The sequence below is a fragment of the Amblyomma maculatum genome, chromosome 7, assembly GCF_055883805.1.
Source record: "Amblyomma maculatum isolate TAMU_Amacu chromosome 7, ASM5588380v1, whole genome shotgun sequence".
Classification (NCBI taxonomy): Eukaryota; Metazoa; Arthropoda; class Arachnida; order Ixodida; family Ixodidae; genus Amblyomma; species Amblyomma maculatum.
The window spans coordinates 138,876,137-138,885,084 of NC_139350.1; positions in this window are offsets into that span (position 1 = coordinate 138,876,137).

Below are 8,948 nucleotides of genomic sequence, written 5' to 3' on the forward strand. Positions count from 1 at the left end.
TAAGAACTCTGCACATTCGTAATTAGAGGAGGGCAAGATGTCTCTAAATAAAGAAGTCTGGTTACCAACCGCAGTAGAATGTGTGCATAACAATGCGAAAACAAAGTGTGAAGTATAGCTGGGCAGCAACAAACAAGATATATTCCCTAAGTGAGACGCAAGTCCTGGCAAGTTTCCACTAGACCTGCGGAAAACAAAATATCGTTTAGCGATGGATTGCCCCAAAAGTCGCTGGCGACAGTTTGCAGAAGATACAAAAATATTTTTCCTATAAAGCCAAGTGTTAACAGGTAGAGCTTCGGTATGTAATTTAAAGAAAAATGTTTTCGTGCAAGGAGAAATTGGCATTTTGCGCACCATCTTTAGCACACAGTGACCCTTACTACCAAAGTATAAATAACGATACAATGATGGCGAGAAACGTATTGTTATCTATTCTTTGTATAGACTCTTGCGCGAAACAGAATATTGCCGCGTGCCTCTCAGAACCGAGGAAAAAGAGGACGAAGCTGAGTGTGTGAGACTGATCCGTTCCGGGGTTGCCGCCTTCTACTCGTTACATTTTCTGAATGCCACGTGCCTCTCATGCCCTTTCAACAAATTGGGATGAATCTCCTTGGCCCCTTTCCTTCTTCGTCCATGGGTAACAAGTGGATCATCGTGGCCACTGACTACCTTACCCCTTACGCCGAAGCAAAAGCACTACCCAATGATACCACGGCAGAAGTTGCCAAATTTTTTGTCGAACAAATTCTCTTGCGACACGGCGCCCCTGAAGTGCTCATCACGGACGGGGGAATGGCGTTTACGGCAGAGTTGACGCAAGCGATCCTGGAATACAGTCACACAAGCCATCGACGAACAACTGCGTACCGTCCCCAGACCAATGGCCTTACGGAGCGCCTGAACAACACGATCGCGGACATGATCGCTATGTAGAGGACGAATGGTGTTCGCTCTTGAAGAATCGCACAGGGTATTCTGCTGAAGCACGGATGCGTACGTAGGCACACTCGGTGGCGGGGGCTACACAGAAGGAACACACGGCTCCGGGACGACTTGCCTAACTTCCTCACGAACCACCTCCGCGAGTGACGGAAGCCTCGATGACGACGTTAGACCTTGTAGCTGAATGTATCTCAACTCTTTTCTGACCACGGATCGAACAAGTTCCCTTAAGGCGTCACCAGAACCGTTGAAGCCGGAAGCATAGACGGCTGGTGACATGGCGCACACGTCACGGTTAAAGTACTGTGCTCTGTGTGTAAGTGTTTGCTCTATCGTGGTGGCCTCCGCTAAAAAATCTGATGTCGTGCCAGGTGGATTGCGCACGAGCCAAGCAAATAGTTCTTGTTTCACCCCGCGCATTAGGTGGCCCACTTTCTTCTCCTCAGACATATTTGGATCAGCACGCCTAAAAAGGCGGATCACGTCCTCGCAGTACATTCCAACTCTTTCGTTCGGGCTTGGCAGCGAGATCGCAGTGCCGACTCCACACGCTCCCTTCGGTCGTTGGCGGTGTAGGTCGCCAACAGCTGGCGACGAAGGAGTTCCCATGATAGTAGCGTCGTTTCGTGGTTCACGAACCACGTCCGCGCCGAATCATCGAGAGCAAAGTACACGTTATGCAGCTTCCTTTGGTCTTGCCCGCCGTTGTGGTTGGCGACCCACTCAAATTTATCCAGGCAGTCCTCAGCGTCCTCATAAAGCTCGCCATGGAAGGACGGTGGTGTTCGAGACTGGAGGACGATGAACTGGGGTGAACTCTCTCCCTTAGCTACAATGTTCGTGTTCGATCTATGCATGGTGGTCACAGGCATCCAGGACAAGGGCGGAACTATGGCGACTCACCTCGGAGGCGGCGGCTGCTACTACGGTGGACCGGTGTCAAATCCGTGATGACTCTCGGTTGCCCTTGAGGGGTGGAACTCAGCAAAAGGGGAATCGCACCCGGCTGCTCCACCAGAAAATGTCACGAGTAGAAGGCGTCACCTTGCTAACAAAAGTGCATGGAGGTTGTTGCGCAAGGCTACTATCTCCATTTTCAGATACTTTAGGTGTCCATTACCAAACATCTTGATAAATCCAGGGTTTTGCAGAAATCAGAACGGGTGCAAACCGTTAATAAAAGGACTGGGACTAATAAAATAAAATTAATGGCACTGTAAATTAGGCACTCGAATATATTTAAACTTTGCTTATATATAAATAATAAAAACAAGGGCAGGCACTGAAAACAATAGCCAAAATAAATAAAAATGTCTCACGCGATGTAAAAATATTCGTACCTTCTGTTCACATGAACGTGCAAGATAACCAGTCAAGAATGCAATCGGTGCTAACTCTGTCAGCTAAGGGTTCACACCACACATGAATGAATCCAAGCTGACCCTAAAACTCTCTCGCAGCATACGTGATGGCAGCGGGCAAGGTACGACTTTCATAATCTTGAATGTCAAGTTTTAAGTTGCCTTTGCCTCAGAGTTGATAGGTGCATTTGCAGACTTTGATGCTTGCAATGTGCCAACCTGCACAAAGGATGGCAAATTGTGTATAATCTCAGTCGATATATTTTTTTTTCGCTAATGGTACCTTATTTCCTCTGATGTGAAAACTGCAGCCCTTGCGTCAACTTTGTCGTTCCCACAATTGAATTGCATTAGGCTGCTAAAAAGCGATACAGCAGGATCGCTGTTGAGGGCCTGGTTTTGGACGTATCGGAAGCTGAAAATTAGAGATTCGGTTAAGTGCAATGCACTAGTTAGTCGCACAGAAAACATTGTTGTGAAGATACTTGATGTTATCAAGAAGGTACATAATTAGCTCCACTGTTGTCATGATTGTTGCTTCATACGTTTCCTTGGTTAGCCTTTGCTTCGACGTGCCTCCTTGGACCTGAATGTCTTTGATATGTCAAAGTCCTACTCTTACAACCAAGATACTCGCTGGTCATCTGCCAAATAGAATGGCTCCTCTTGGTGTCTCCAAGGCTTCACTGATGCGATGTTGTGCAAGGCCTACCATTTTGATATCATTCTAATAAAAGTGACTGTGGCGGAGCTATCTTGAAACTCACATGTTTCAGGATAACACGGGGGGTTGTCCTGGAGGAAATTAAGTTTACCTAAAACAGGTGGGGAAAATATATCTGTTGTCCTGCTGCACCTTCATTTTTTCAAAGTTGTTTGGTTCAACATGAGCCCGCGTGAGGAACTTAACTTGTAATGTGGATAGTTCGGAGAGACGGAGGGGGCGACTCAAAGAAGCAGGATCTTCAGTTTTGTGTTCTTCCTGTAGTCGTCATCTGTGAAGTGCAGCGAGTATACCAGTGACTTGTCACTTGGCTCCCACCGGCTTCTTTTTCCAGCAGAGCCGTCCCGAGATATGTTTTTCAGCTATCCTGTTCGACGTTGTGAATCGCACGGGAGCTCATGGTAACCGATCTTCGGATCTTTTCTTGCGTTCGCGGTTCACAGCGGCACGCAGCAGTTGCCTGGCATGGTGGGACATGCGCTTAGGATGCTGTTGACAAAAGGCACCAATGACACGCATGCAGAACTAGCGGAATCACGCGGTTATGCTGAGCAGTCAAAACGAAAACACGCGCCAACACAGCCAGCGCGCTCCTTCCGCGTCGTCTGCTCGTCTGTGCCTGTGGCTCCTCGTTATGAAGTGGTGGCGTCCCCGCGGAGAATGACGGCAGGAACTGTGACTTCTCTCAATACGCGCTTCCCTAGCCATTGAGTCGCAACGCGACGACAAGGACTCCTCATCAACAATGACGAGGATTCCTCATTCGTCCAAGCTGTGGAAGGGCGGTGTCACGGTGAGTTATGTCCGCAACAACCCATGTCAACAACTCATTGGGCCAGAAGTTAGGACTTGGTATTGCACAGAGTTACACCGGAAGCAACATACGACATCAACAAAGTAGAATCAAAGACACACTTCTTCATTGATCACAAGAGCGTATTTATTGGAGTATAGTAACTGCATAATATACACCATGGCTCTGTCTAAGTCGATAAACTAAGCTAAACCAAATTGCTCTCGCAAATCTTTAGCTTAACCAGAGTTAAACCACAGCCATTTTTCATTGCCTTAGTTGCTGCATGCACAAATATGTACAAGCACTGCTTATGCCATTGACCGAGTGCGAGTAATGTGTACAATGACAACAGCCACAAGAATGTGCACCTGTTAAAATGTAAGTAATTAGATAAGTAGATGGGAAAAATACACAACGTTTTATTTTGGCCTCTCGTAGGTTCACGTTGCGCCTAGCGACGGAGAAGTTCGACACACTCGTGCGTGTCTTCTTTATAGAAAATTAGCTCTTGAATTTCTTCTTTTTCCAAGGTCGTCTCTTCATTGTGTTCGTCGTCCGAAGTAGTCAGCTCTTCATCATCCGAGGGTAGCAGCTTTCCACTGGCTTCGTCGTCAGAGGTTAGCAGCTCTCCACTGTCTACGTCGTCCAGGTCGCTCAAGTCTTCTTCCTCATCCAAAATACCGCTGATCTTGAGGAACGAGCGTATATATGCCAACGGGTAGACACATAGTTGATCAGGCTGTATTGACCTACTGCCACTGGCATTACCATGATCTTCCGTCGGTAGTTCGTTGCACGCAAATTTATTCTTCACAATTCCTGCCAGCTGCCAGAACATGTCAAGAACGAGCCGCAAGGGTGCAGCAATCTTCCTCTCAGTTCCAACTTTGCTCAAGGACCCGAAGCTCTCGACTGTCGCTGGAAGCTGTGGATGCCACGAGACCAACTCGAAGGCTGCTGCCCTGCGCTTGGACTCGGCTCGGAGAACGAACCCGGCGGCGCAGTGCAGAAGGCTTTACTTACGGCGAACCAGCTCCAGAAGTGGCAGCTCGAATTCCATCGGGCGTGAAGAGTTGGCCAGCTTGAAACACGTCAATGCGTGAAATGTTTGCAGGGCTGAGGCCATGTTTTCCATCGCCTCTTGGTGGGCGAACATTTCAAAACCATACAGTGAAGTGTCGTCCGACGGCTACCGGCAACCTAGTTGAAAAGCAGCATCACGTACGTTGTTGTTTTTGTTCTCCTCTAAATTGACGGCACATACCCACACAGGGGGATCGGCCAAGAATTAGGGTGAAGAGATATTTGTTTTTGAGATATAATTGCATTGCTAAAGAATAATTTAATGATTGCTAGGGAATAGAGAAGGAACGTAAAATATGCAAAGGCCAAATAATAAGGAGAATTCGTAACGCACGCTGGAAAACACTGAGATGCCACGTACGGGGTGGTTTCAGGTAGCGTTGAGCGACGAAGAAGTTACTCTCGTGCGTGTCTTCTTTTAGCTGCGACTCTTGACTCTGTGTCTCTGCCCTGCTACCGTTTCACATAAATCCCTGTCTTCGCGTCAATATCAGTCTAAGCGCTTGTAAAAATATAAAATAAAAGGAGCATCGAAACTCCCCAAAAAATATAACCTAGACTTTTATGAATACAAATTACACTGGAGTAAGTAGGACTTATAAACTGTTAGAGGATCCTAAATGGGTAGTGCTAAATAGCTATTAAATAATTTCATGTGAGGCTTCATTTGCTTTTTCCCACATTGTTTTTAGGGAAAGGAGAAGCGACGAAGCGGGTTCCAGCTGCAAATTTAATTCTAGACGCAAATATCATTGCGGAGATAGAGAAGATAACAGGAGAACTGGATTGAACGGCCAATGCGAAGCTGCGCCCAATGGTTTAGTGTCGCCCAACACCCACCGCCTATTCTGTTTTTGCGAACCCCGACAATCTGTCACCCTTATGTGGACAATAGCGTATGCGGGCCTTCCCAATAATGAGGAGACTCTCTCCCTGACCCGAGGTCTCACTTTCCTGGCTGGGGAGGAACAGTCTTCCTCAGATGCCGGGGAGTGCCCGCTGTCCTTTCGTGGCATTCTTACCTACCACCGCGAAAATAGGAGGACTTACACAACCCCTGCCCAGAATCTTACAATAACACAAGCTGCCCATTGGCGCAAGCTACAAACGCGCACAGCCCCATACCCCATCATTCTCCACACCCGCTTTCCTGACCAGTTTTCTTCTTCCTGCAAGCTCTGTGGCAAACCTGGCGACTTTCTACACATATTACTCACCTGCCCCTCATTCCCTCACCCTCCTTCACCAGAGGTGGCCTTAGATTACTGGGAAAAGCTACTCACCAGTGCCTCCTATAAGGACCAGAACAAGATTATTACATGCGCTCTCGCTCCGATAGCCCTCCAATGGCTTTTTTTTTCTTTGTAAGAGGGCCCTCCGTGCATTAAGGGGGCTCTCAAACGTCACATAGGTGGCTACGCCCCCACCCTCTGTAATATTGGCAATAAATGTTTCTAACACCGCCACTTTACAGCACTATCTACCAGATGTTTTCCGTTCTTGTAATTAAGGGTTTCCTTCGACAGCAAAACCATGAGGCTAAACTTTCCGTGTTCTCGGGCGCCTGAAATTCTTTCGTTCAACATGGCTGTATGTAAAATCGACTGTGCGCACAACACTGGACCGCATATCTAGAGAAAGAGCTGGTTAGAAGGGAAAGTGTAGATTACGCATCACTACAGGTCATGGATACTCGGCTCGACGATATTTGATCTTCAGGCGGGTTTCGACAAGTATAAAAATAACATGAACGCGCAGTGCAGGCGCATTTCTCGTCTCCGAAGTCGTCTTCACAAGCACCTAACGAAGGCGTGGAGCTTGCTCGAGTACGCCTCGCAGATCGGAAACGACTGCGCAGCTCAGCTGCCTCGGCATTCCGCTGGCAAGCGTTTCACCGCGGGCGGCGTTGTTCCGCCGAGGCAAGTGAGGAGACAAAAAACTGGCGCCCGGTCCTATAGGTCATACAGGATTTATCTTTGCCTTATTTCACGACCCTCTCACCCCGCCTCCCCCCCCCCCCCTCCACTTATTCAGCTTCTTACTTTCCTTGAAATGCTTGTATTATTGGAACCTTCAAAAGGAAGCTGTAAAATACAACCACTCCGTGTTTCTATGCTGCCTGCTCTTCTCAAGCCGATTGCACTCGCACAGTATGCAAATGGCAATCAGCGAACATAGACTGCGAATCCGTATACGACTAGATGTAAATCCGCGTACTGAGAACGAGCCTTAAAAGCCTGTTGCGCAAGTTCATCTCGAAGGACAGTACCTTGCCTTATTTCCCGGTATTCTTCACCGCGCTGGTTTTTCTGAACAACTTTATGAAGGTTGTTTGCTGCATAGAATCTCCTGTGGTTCAATGCTGACGTGATCATTTATATAGAAATATAGATTAACGTCGAGCGCAGCCAGGTACGTGTTTTTTAAGAAATTTCAGGCTGTTAAGGGAGCTATAGCCGGCTGTAGAAAAATGCAGCGTTTCACCAAAAATCAAAGCGCGAACTTAGTTCGGCGAGAACTTCGAAGGAACTCGGTTGTAGCTTTAATAAAAGCGGCACACATATTTTCGCACATAATGCAATGGCGGGATAATATATATGCACTGGATTCCCAACACGTTGGACTGTATGAAGAGGCATTTGATATTGAGACCAATCTGGTGTGGCTCATGCGTGAGACCGGAGTGCAGGCTGCTAAAATCCGCTCGCTTAAGACAGAGCGTCGAGAATTTTACACCACAGCCTTCAAATCCACGGACAGCATCGAGTGAAATTCCCTACGCGATCCTGTATCAAACGACCATCTTTGTGTCCGTTGTGTAGAGTTGCCAGACAGGTAGATTTTTCAAGAGTTGCAAGTACACCTTCCTCATAAATTCTGCGGTCACAGAAAAGTTCCGTCTGGTCAGGGACTTGCTTTGGGCTGTTAGGGATGAATGAGGTGATCGAGTTCATGTCTGCCTGCGAAATTTGTGAACTTTTTGACAGTTTGTAGCTGGCCGAACGCGCGAAGTCTAACTTGATTGTGCTGATCTGGCTCTGCAACTAGGGTGTCTCGATGCCTACGGGCCATCGAGGCATCCTAGGTGCTATACCGCTCTCGCACGGTCCCTTTGGACTGAGACACCATGCATGTCGCGTTTGAAACATTCACCCGCCGCCCTTCATCCCTATAATCTGCGACCGGATTGGCGCTTCGATTCGGGAGGGGGAAGAGCAAAAGCAATCTGGACAAGGTCCTAAAATAAGTATCTTATCTAAGAAAACTGACTCCGCGTAAACCTCGTCTTCATCTTGGTAGAACTCGAAGACATGTCGGTCATCGCTGTGTGTTGGGAGTAAAATGAACCAGTTTTGATGACTCATTGTCTCACAGCACTAGCTAACTTAAATGCACATCAATTAGGAGTAGGTTCTCCCAAATGATTGGACACTTCGCATATGATGCTTAATGAAGCCCATGTATTCGCTTTCAAGCATCTTTAATGAAGAAATGAAAGTGATTCCAAGACCGAAACAACAACACTTACAGAGTGAGGTTTGTCCCACAGACGAAAGGGGGTGGCTATTAATACTGTTTTCTTAGGAAGTCTGTCTCCCATAAAACAATCGCTTCGTCACCCCCTCAGAAGATTGGTCTTAGCGACTGATATTAGCTCTTTCTTCTACATCTAGCCCGAGAATTCGCTCCATTTACGCCGAGTTATGGCAATCTTCTTTGTTCTTTTTTTTTTGTGCCCGGCTGCCGGGTAGATAAGTTCAGTTCTTGGGTTTGACATCCTAAAGTGATTCAGGCTATGAGGAACACTGTAGTAGAGGGCTCTGAATAATTTTGACTGCTCTAAGTTCCTTTTATTGTACTCAGGCACCACACTGTACACTGGCCCTTTGCGTCAAAACCCAGGTGCCCGCTGAGCAGTCGAGCGTCTCAACCACTGAACTATACTGCGGCGGGGAGTGTGCGCTACTGGGACTGTGACGCTTTCGAACACCTTGCGTTTGGGTGCAGGTCTGTGGTTTTTATGCTATCTATTTTT